The 11,206-nt window shown below is 40.9% G+C and overlaps 1 long non-coding RNA gene across 1 annotated transcript; it reads left to right on the plus strand.

Moving 5' to 3' along the window:
- Positions 1 to 4,769: 4,769 nt before the first annotated feature.
- On the plus strand, positions 4,770 to 11,206 carry LOC138915361 (uncharacterized). The gene is made up of 2 exons (XR_011421204.1): positions 4,770 to 4,901; positions 6,448 to 11,206. It is a non-coding gene; the product is annotated as an uncharacterized lncRNA (long non-coding RNA).

Consider the following 11,206-nt stretch of genomic DNA (forward strand, 5'->3'; position numbering starts at 1 on the left):
TGCACGTGGAAAGTCAAGATATTCAGGGGCTCATTTTAAAAGAAAGCTTATTTTTACACCTTCAAGGCATTTGTGTGAATACTTATGACACCTAGTGGTCAAAAACTGGGCAATGGGATATTTAAGGAAGACAGAGTGGGAATGGTCTGAAGCAGAAAAGGCCGTGGATAAAGAAGTGCTTTTTAGCAACATGCTTATCCCTAAAGGTGTCTAGCTCTGGGAGCTCTCACTTAACAAGAACCAAGTTGAAGAAAACAGAAAATACGAGTGGTGAAATGATCCTTAAAAAGAGAAAGAATCTAAGGAATCTGGAAATATGCCATCTACAGAGAAGGAGGAAGAACTTCATCCATTTGTATTCTTCCCATCCCGCAGTACGAGAAACAGTCGTTAGAGAACTTAAGTGATCTGCTCCGCTCAATTGAAGCATGCGTGGATTCACACCGGTCTTTGGGATGAGTAAAATGACAGGTCAACATGTTTTTCTTTTGTGTCCACATCTTATTTCCCATATATTGATGCAGTCTTAAAAAAATGTTTCCAATAAAAGTAAACTCTCAATTATTCACGATAAGTCTGGTTTTAAAAATCTCCAAAGAGAAGAGATGTGAACCTGTGGTTTCTTTTCAATGAAAACAGTAGATTACCTCCTGTCAATGCGAATAATCCATAACCAACCTATACATCAAAATTGGGGTGAGTTTATTATGAGCCAGAGGGAGGATTATAATCCGGGAAGGCCTTAGAAGGCATTCCAGAGAAGCATGGGTTTCAGTACAGTCTTATATCATTTTAATCTTAATTTTTTTAAAAGATTTTATTTTTCCTTTTTCTCCCAAAGCCCCCTAGTACATAGTTGTGTATTTTTAGTTGTGGGTCCCTCTAGTTGTGGCACGTGGGATGCCACCTCAGCATGGCTTGAGAAGAGGTGCCATGTCTGCACCCAAGATCAGAACCGGCAAAACCCTGGGCCACTGAAGCAGAGCGCAGGAACTTAACCACTCAGCCATGGGGGCGACCCCCTTATATCATTTTAGAACAAAGAAGATACACTAAACACACCCAGGATACATTTTCAAAGACGTCTTCACTTGCAAATTAGCAGGTCAACATGACCAGGATACCAGGAAAGGGACTAATCCGGGTGTTACCAATAGGGTGGAGGAGGGGAAGGATGCATTCTAGAATGCATTCCTTACTTTAATGGATAAGCAGATGTACAATGTATGTTTGATAGGCCATAAATCAGTCTTTCTAGTTCAAACCGAATCAGTTTTGAACTCGAATAGTCACCCCATATACCTCAATATGTGAAAATCTCTTGTCACTCCTCTCTTAAAAAATAATGAGAATCAGAAAGATAATAATAATAAGAGGAAATGCATCGAGTTCTAATGGATTTGAAAAAATAATCTACTGGAGGAGGCAGGTGGGAATGAACACCACTGTTTACAGGGACGTCCTGTTAATAATATTTCCAGAAGTGGTTACAAGTGATCATTCCTTTTGGTTCCTCTCTCAACTTTTTGGCATTTCCCAATGAAATCCATCCTAAGACCTTTATCACAGAAGGTTTATCAGCTCTATTATTCACTTCCCTACATATACTGAATATATTCCATCTTTTAAAACAAAAACCATAATCTATTGCTTAGACTTCTTCCATCTGAAGTATATTCCAGAATGTCAGCTGCTCTTATCAAAATTTCTCTTATAAACTATAGGGATGGTGTTGGATGGAGTTATGTAAGTCCTCTCCTTTTGAATGCAAAATGCCTTGCCTAAGAAGGATGATCTCATTAATATATTAGCCTAGTTATTAATTTCCATATTTAAATCAGTTTGACGTTTCTCAAGAATTATCTATTATTTTGGATTACCTGTACTACTGTTCCCTTTCATTTCTGTAAATAGCCGAGAACTGGGACACTCTAGAATCCTTTCCAGACACTGAGAATTGCCTGAAAATTGGCTCAGTGGATACACATTTCCTATAACTTTGAGGCCAAAAGAGTTTAAATTGGAGTTAGTTGCTGTGCAGAGAGAGAGAGAGAAAGAAAGAAATCAAGTTCTCAGAATCCAAATGTCTAGTAAACAAGTTCTCAGAGACCAAGAGAAGCCAAAATACCCTTTATGCATTGAAGTTTGTCTTGAGTGGCCTGAAGGAGAAAAGGCTGTAGATAAAGAAAGTCTGGAAGTCAAGAGCGTGGGCCCTACAGAGGCTCCACCATTGACCGTGAGCGTATCCAGCCACATAAACATTCTGGGTCTTCCTTTCTTCATCTTATAAAATGAAGATATTTTACTAGATGATGTCTAACTAAGGTCCCCTTCGGCTTCAGAATTTGATTTTTTAAATAATTTATTGTATCTACTTTTTCTTGTTTTATTTTCTCTGCTAATTATGCTACTCAAGTTCCCTGTTCAATACCCTTTGAGATTTGAACTGAGAATAGGAAAACAGAAATGATATCTGTTTTCTCACTGCTATAAGAAAAGAGAAAATAGGAAAATATACCAGAAGATTATCTTGGGAAAGAAAGAATTTCTGTTTTAAATAAAAGTGAATAAATCGTGAACTTAATTTAGGCAGTGAGAAATAATGTTAGTTTTATGTGATATGTACAATCATTATTTTATGACATCTTTAAACATTATAGGTTTGAAAATATGGAATTGGTAATTTAGTGTTTTAAAGGGGGGAAGGGAGTGAGCTTAAAGATTTAAGGGTTCACAAAGCTAGAAATTGTTTTTAAACAATTCTGCACATTTCTGGAGAGATTCAAATATCTGATATGGAGTTGAAGTCACTTCAGATTCCTTCCAGCTATGAAAACCTAAGATTCTATATTTCTTTCTCCTGGGTTTTTCTCCCAAATAGTCCTTCCAAGTCCCTCTGAGCTTGGAATTGTTTGATTCCATGACTCCTATTTGCTGAAGAAAACCAGAATATATCACCCTAAAATATACCTCTTTGACATAAAAATTATTTTGGGCTGAAGGCAGTTTAAGAAGTAGTAAATGCAGAAAAAGTTCCCCTTTTCTGCCTAAACACAGGAAATGCATTCTCCTTTTACGAGATAGACTCTTATCAGCCTAGGGAAAGCATCAGAAGAATCTGCAAAGGAACCTGGTTAAACTAACCTTTATCTTCCTAGTTACTTCTTCACCATTTGCTGCCTCTAGCCCAAACCCCTTTGTCTTGTTAATTCTTCACAAATTTATTGTTTCTTTATCTAAAAGATATAAAAGCTTCCTGCTCTGGTCACTTCTTCCAGGCTTCATTCTCTTGTGAAGGCTCCCATAATTGTAGAAAGCCAATAAAATGCATGCGCTTTTCTCCTGTTAACCTATCTTTGTCGTTTTAATCTTCAGACCCAGGCAGGGACCCTAAGAGGAGCGAGAATAATTTTTTCCTCCCCTTCACTGTCAACCCATGAGAACAGGAAAGCCGATTTGTGGACTAACGAAGATAGAAAGGTGAGAAGATTTAGGAATAAAGATCATTTTCACGGTTTTTACCATTTTTAAATTTACCTGGTGAGGAAACAATGAAATGCAGGTGGCCTAGACAGAGTAAGAAATAAGAAACAGAAGTGTAAGCAGACTAGTATTTCCGGGCGATGCCCAGAAAAAATCAATGTTTTCTCCGTTTGTTTTTAGAAGAAACGCTGTTTTCGCACTCTAGCCCCTCCCCATTCATTTGAGAGACTCCTTCAGGTGGCGTTGAAGTACTCTTTGGAAGTGGGTGTGTGGCTTGTATATTTACGATTACACTTCTCAGGAAGTGCTGAAGTAAATCCTGTGGCTGAGAGGATTCCCGGACTCGAGGAGGCAGACTGTTTCAGTTCCTGTGATATTTATTTAACGTATAAACAACAGCCTGAGAGCACACATATCATGCACACAATTCAGAGAATCCCCACAACCCTGTACCAGCAGATATTTTGATCCAAGAGTGTTAAAAATAAAAAGGCACAGAGATGGGGCCTAATCTGCTAGTGTTGCTTTTTCAAATAATAAACTTACGATAGAACTAGATTGAAAAATCAACATGCTAACGTTTCAAAGCTGTTTCTTTCTTAAGCAATAAAATGTTTGTAAAAGCAGTGAACAGATTCACTGTGGAGGAGGGTGTCCGATCCATAGCAATTGAAGGACCTGTATCTTCCCTTTTAAGCTAAATTCTTACCCCATTAGCCTACCTTTATTGAAGCTTATTTTAGGGTCTAGTTCAATATGCTTGACTGTAGAGAATTATGGAGTTTAAAGAAATCTAAACCATGTATATCACTCATGCATTGTACTGTCATAGATGAATTCTGTTCAAAATGACTCATGTTTGTTTAGATAGCATCTTTGTTTCCACTTCAGTCTACTGTACTGTAAACCCACTGAGGGCAGGGGGCATTTCTAACCCAAGGAGAGTTGCCTCAAATAAATATCAGTCTATAATAATAATTTCATGCACACCACACCATCACCCCGTTTTCCCCCACCCCCTTCTCGGCCAGCAAGGACTTCCCTGTTTGACAAAAATACCAGACTCTGAGCTCTTGTCCTTCTCCTGTGACCCCCGGACCCACCACGTCTCTACCCTGAGCAGTTGGGCCCATGTCATCTTCCGCTGTAATGAATCTTCCCTTCTGTGACACGCTGGCAAAACGACCTCCCAAGAACCTCCCTCATATCTGTTCCACTTTCTCTGAGACTGCTTTTCTAGAATGGAATGCTACTGATTTGTAAGCCCTTCTGCTTATCCCGGAAACGGCCCTTTTAAAACACATTCTCGTCTTTGCGGGTTTTAGCAGCAGGCACACCACCGTCAAGAGCTTCCTTTTAGAAAACGCACTGACTCCCAGATGAAATTGAGCACGATGCCGTGAAGTCCCACGCCTCCCGTAAGTGATAATGACATTCGTACTGGTAAACGGTTATTAGTTTTCTTGGGGAGTTATTGTAAAGGATTAGGTGCGAACATGTGTTCACGGTGTCGACTGAAATAAAGAGTCCAGGTGACATGAGTGAAAGACTTTATTCAATAATCAGCATGAGGAGTTCGAACCCCAGGAAAACAGTTCAAGAGCGCTCTGATGGAGCTGCTCCCAGGTGGATGAGGTTAAGCGCAGCTTACGTCTCTTTCACAGACAGTGCACGTGCAGGGAAGAGGAAAAGAAAAAAAATTTACAACTAGATTTTGTATGGGTCAAGAAAAAGAGATAAAGTACATCTGGGCTTTTCTCTGTATATTGAAAGTAACATAAACAGGAATTTCTTGGTTACACATCAAACAAGTTCAGAAATGCTGACGTTATCTATCTGCGGAGGGAGGCAAGGACCAGGGTCATTAGTTATTCCCTCAGTCTCCAAGAAATGCAGCTGGGGAGTGTGAGCACGAGGTCCCCCCTTATCTCTCCCTGCTGTGGATCTGCCCAGCTGGCGTCTTCAGTCTTGAGGTGTGGGGTTCAAGGTCATTCTGACCCAGGCTGAAGGTGCTTCACAGCACGGCATGGGTTTTATTGCACTGACTTAAAGCCTGTGCCGTTTGCTTGCTAGATTCACCAGCTAGACCAGGGAGAGGGGTCCCCAAAATCTGTCCACAATATCCACTCAAAAAATTCCAGCATTCTCACTGGGGGGCAGAACAATTTTAAGCGTCAGATAGCGCAGACAGCATCTGCTGAACTTCGAGCTACCTTATCATCGTCAAGTCACCTCCCTCCCTCCTCAGTCCTATTAGGAGTGTTCAGCAGCTCGATCTGTCGGTCTGCATTTGATACTTAGAGTCTGGAGTCCTTTTAAATTGAGTAAAACAACATAGCCTGGACTTTGGTTTTCTGTAAAAGCAAAGATTGAAAACAATGCCTGTGACAATTGAGCCTTTTTACAGTAAATGTGTAATTATTAAAAAGAACTAGTCAGCTCCATATGCACTGATAAGGACCTAGCTCCAAGACAGGTTGTCAAACTAGTAAAGCACAGTGCAGAGATGCGTGTAGAATTGTGCCTGCTTTTACAAAGAATCTTGCTGGAGAGATAAAACAGAAATAGGTCACCGATTGCCTCCGCAAAGGAGACCTGAGCGGTTTGGGACAAGGGTCATAGACAGACATTGTTTACTATATAATCTTTTGAATTCTGTAATATGTGCATCAAATTTATTTACAGATTCAAAATGGTTTATTAATTTTTTAAAAAACTGCATAGGTACTGGAATTAGACAGACTTAGTGTCCTGATACAGATAAAATATGACACCCACTTAAATTTGAAATTCAGATAAACAATGAATAAGTTTAAGTATGTCCCAAATATTGCATGAAACATACTAAAAAATTATCAACTGTTTCTCTGAAGTTCAAATTTAACTGGGGGCTTTGTATTTTTGCGCAATATGGCAACCCTAGGTCCTGATTCCACCATTTATTTTGTCTCTGACTCTGGAAAGTGAGTCGGGTCAGGTTCCTCTGAAGGAGGAGCGGAAGGAGAGGAAGGCAAGCAAGGATGAGCCTCAGACTCAGCCTGGTTGAGCAAGGGAAGTCCGGAGGGCACGTGGCACTCAGAGTTGTCCAGATCTGCACGAGGGGGCTGTGCGTGGGTGTCCTGCTCCCGCACAGCAGCACTGGGCCTGGGGAGGAGGGGAACAGACTCCCAGGCCTCTCCAGCCCTCTGCCCGTGCAAGCAAAACGCCTCCAGCAGTCTGAGGACATCTGCCCAAGAAGAGCCACCACTGCGCCTGCTGCAAGTGCAACAAAGCTGGGGAAGCAGAAAGGAACCATAAAAACACATCTAAAGGAACAAGAAGTAGGTCACTGGGAGTAACCGTGAGCCAGGCCACTCCTTTCCTGCCTCTGCGTCCTGAGCCTCTACCTTCCCGCTCTTGGGTACCCAGCAGTATGCCATGGCTGTCACTCAAAAGTCCACACCACCTGCTCAAGGACAGTCCCCTGTGCTTAGCTCTGCCTTCAAGAGACTGTTACATCTTCTGAGTGAGTTGGTTCATGGTAGAACCAGTGGAATCCACGGTTATGTACACTGTGTCACACCTCTTTTACCATAACGTGGGTCCCTTGACCCAAGGCAATGTTGTTTCAGCAGCTCAGACACTCGGTGGCCCTTAGATGGTGGTGTTAGTGGAGGTCCTATAGCAAGAAGGGAAACCCCGTATCTAGAAGGTTTGTCTATCTGTTCAGGACGCATTGAGGCATAGAGCCTTCCGATGAAGAGCTGGAGAAATCCCTGCTGTATAAACGTCCTGGGCGTGGAAGGGAATTCTGACCACCTGTCGCTTCATGACACGTCACCGGGAACTGTGGTTTGAACAACGATCGTTTGATTCTCTCTCATGGTTTCCACGGGTCAGGAATTCCCCAGGGCTCAGCACGGCTGTTCTGAGTTCTCCAGAAGCAGATTCGGAGCCAAGAGTTTTTGTGCAAGCAATTTTTTAAAGGAAGTGTTCTAGAAAGGCCTGTAAGGGTGTGGGAGGAGCAGAAGCAGGAGTGGGAGGAGGAGGAAACTGAGGCAGAGCGTGATCTCAGGCAAAGTTCTGCAGAGGCCCAGCTGGCCTGATCCACAGGGCAACACTGGCGTGTCTGTTACGTCTCAGAGCTGTCCTAGCCTGATGCAAGGGTCCTGAGCTCTCCCACTCCCACACCTGTCAGTCATTGGTTGTGTGGGGGACCAGCTGGGCGGGTAACTCCCAGGTCCACCTGACTCTCTACAGATGCACCTCCAGTGTCCACTGCAAATTGCTTGTAAGCTTGTTTCTTGATTGGTAAAAAGGAAATAATATTTGTATCTACCTCATTTTTTAGGATTAAATGAAATTATTCACATAAATTTCTTATCGCAGTATCTGGCACTACTGCAAGAACAGTATTGAAACACATTATTTGGAGCAGGAATTATCCCAAATACACTCTTGGTTTTATGTGCAGTGTTTGCAATAAATTCTGCACAACAACTATTTTACCACAGTCAGATAAATTCCCTTAGCTGTCATAGCAAATGTGACCTTCAGGGACTTCTGAACGGGTCCGGACAGAATCACATTAAAGGAATTTCTGGGAAGCCCATTGTAGATTCTAGCAGCTCACTGCCCTCTTACCAAAAACCCCGTGCTAGACTCTTCTAAGTTAACCGACACGACAGAGGCTTCATGCTGGCTTCTTGGGGTTTGTTGTTTCTGTCATAGTTGAGTTATTAGTAATATTTTACTATATTGGTAGAAAATTAACATTTTAACCTTCTATAGCTATATTTCTAAAACTGGGTTTTCTAATTGGAAATATATGAACATTTGCATGTTCAATACATTTCTAGACGTTCAGAACACCACCTGGCACATTTAGAAGCCTTCAAAAAATTTTGTTGAATTAATGAATATTAGTCATAATAATTGGGGATAAGGGGGAGAATTACAAATCTATAATCTCTTATTCACCAATCCAAAATCCAAAAAGCTCTGAAAAGTGATTTTTTTTCATAATTTAGTTGGTGGCAAAAACTGGATCCAAACTCATTTGGCAGCAGATCCTGAGGTAAACTGACGTGGGGCTACGTACAGTCTTTATTTATCCCTCTTTGTGTGAATAATCCATGTTTCATTGCAGATACGCTAATGTGTGTAATGACTCCGGGTGTCTCTGGGAGAGTTATATAAAATGTGGGTTAAGACGTGGATATTATATATGCACTGTATTCACTTTCTAAAATGCAAAGCAAGTTCTGAATTAAAAAATATATTTGGCCCAAGGGGTTGGGATATGAGTGTCTACCTTTTCTATGACTCTGCCTCATTGTAAAGCCTCCAGTGACTTCCGAGCAGACTTGGATGAAATCCCTGCTCCTTCCCTGGACTGCAAGGCCTTGCAGGACCGGCCCACGCCACAAGGTTCTTCCCCCACCCACACTCCCCACCCGCTTGCTTCCACTATTCGAACTTGTTACTCCTTCTGCTGGAAATCCTCTCTCCTGTTCCTCTCCTGCCTGGCTCCTTTTCTTCCTTCAACTTAAATTTCTCCTCCCCACAGAAGCCTTCCCTAACCAGCCCATAATTTGCTCCTGCAGCTGGTCTCTATCAAGCACTGTGCTCAGTCCTTCCCGGGAACTATGTGAATGTGTAATTATTGCGTTAGCTTTGTTCGTCGTCCATCTGCCCCTCCAGACTCAAAGCTCCATGAAGGCAAGAACTTCTCACCTTTATTCAATTCTGTATGCCCTGCCCTGGCATCATGTCTGGCACATGGTAGGGCCTCAACATACACTTGCTGAATTGAATGAGTGAATTAATCTACCTCAGACGTGTTGACATTGGGGTTGGACGCAAAGACCTCATCAGATAACTAACCAAAGTTAATATAATAAGGCAGAACTGATTTGTTAATGAGATATATAACTTGTATATAAATATTTTCTTGGTATAAAGGAAGTTTTTCTCTTAGATCCCTTAAAAAGAATGACTGCAGAGGTACAGATTCCAGGTGTAATTTTAGTAAGAGACATGCTAGAGGTAATGTGATTCTCTACTTGGCAAACAGTCTGCTGGCATTTTTATGAAATTATCTCTTGCATTTGTTGCCCTCATTAACGTTGTGTTGCCTCATTCTGCTCTCTTGCCTTATTTAGTATTTTAACATGTGTCTTTGTGTCCTGATAAGTGGAATTGAAACAGCAACATTTCCCCATCAACTGCCCAAACCTACAGAATTGATTTAAATTTTCTGGGATACTAGCATTACTGCCTATTTCCAGAAAAAAAGAATTTAAGTTCTTATCAGAAAATTCTACTGGTGTGCTGAAACATTTCAACATGAAATCAGAAAGTTTTGAGACTATCTCGTGTGTGTCACGATGGTCTCTCCAAGGTTTCTGGGTGTGGGTACTTTCTGGGTGTGGGTACGTATCTCATAAAATGCTGCATTATACAGGTCAACCTCCAGAACTGTCCATTTTCCCAAAGTCTGCCTGTTTCAGGCAGACTTTTTCTTCCTGTGCTTCTGCCCTGCATGGCTAGGGGAGGAAGCTGAGTTTCGTGGTTAGTGCAACAGACTTGAGTCAGCAAGCTTAGTTTCTATATTTGGTTGGGTGATTTGCTGAAAGCCTTTGTCAAACCAACGCTGTCTAAATCGTGAAAGAAGTCTTTGTTCTTTTACGTATAACTTTCCAAACTTCAACGTGAACACCGTCTTCACTGCTAATGTTCTGAAACTCTGAAACATATCGCTAGAATTCTTCTCCCTCGTATTTCTTTTAGGAGCGATCATGTTAGAGAATCCATAAACCAACAAAGCAACCAAGCAAGAGACAAACTGAACCAAACACCAGGGCCTCGGCGGCATTTCCACGCAGGTTCCACATGACCTAGCTAGGGCCATCTACGCAGATGATCATGAGAAGGGAGGCCCCTGGAGTCGTGCCCAAGTTAACACCGTGGCCTTGCAGAAAGCCCGCAAATTAGAAAGAGCAAAATTGTTCCATCATAAATAAAATGTTGGTCCTTTAGTCTGTCCATTAGGGTTGACTTTAGAATCAACCTTTCCCCCACTTTAGATATTTAATTAAAATAGGAAAAAAATGTGCTCCTTGCTAAAGTAGTTAAAATGCCTCTTGGGGGCAAAATATTTTCTATGGTAGAAGTTTCCTTAATCAGCAGCTACTACATTCTACAACTTTGTGAGGTCAGCTTTGTCTGCAGCCAGGTAATACTTGGCCTGTGTTATAAGAATGGCTGAGTAAGTGCTATGGGGTTCTAACTGAAGGGTAAATATTTTAAAAATATTTTTAAATGACTTTATTACATCAGTATATAAGAATGTTCATTCAACCATTGTTAATAACTCTGAAACTTTTTCAAAAACTCAAACATTTATCAATAGAAAATTGATAAAATAATAAAGTTGAAGTAAAGTTAAATATTATGAACTTAAAAAATGTGAATCTATATTTATTTGAGTTTTAAAAGAACAAATAAGTAATGCCAATACAATACTGTGTTGTATGATCTCATGTATACAATATTTTGGATATATACGCATATAACTATGTAAAGAATTATTGGAATGCATCCTAACCAAATATTAATATTGATTTCTATGGAAATGAGACTTCCAGGGCTATTTATTTTCTTCTTTGTACTTTTCTGTAGTACTTTCTAATATAACTACTTATTTATCATTAAAACATAAGTAAAGCTATTTGCATCAAAA

Source organism: Equus caballus, chromosome 9 (genome assembly GCF_041296265.1).
Source record: "Equus caballus isolate H_3958 breed thoroughbred chromosome 9, TB-T2T, whole genome shotgun sequence".
NCBI classification, from domain to species: Eukaryota; Metazoa; Chordata; class Mammalia; order Perissodactyla; family Equidae; genus Equus; species Equus caballus.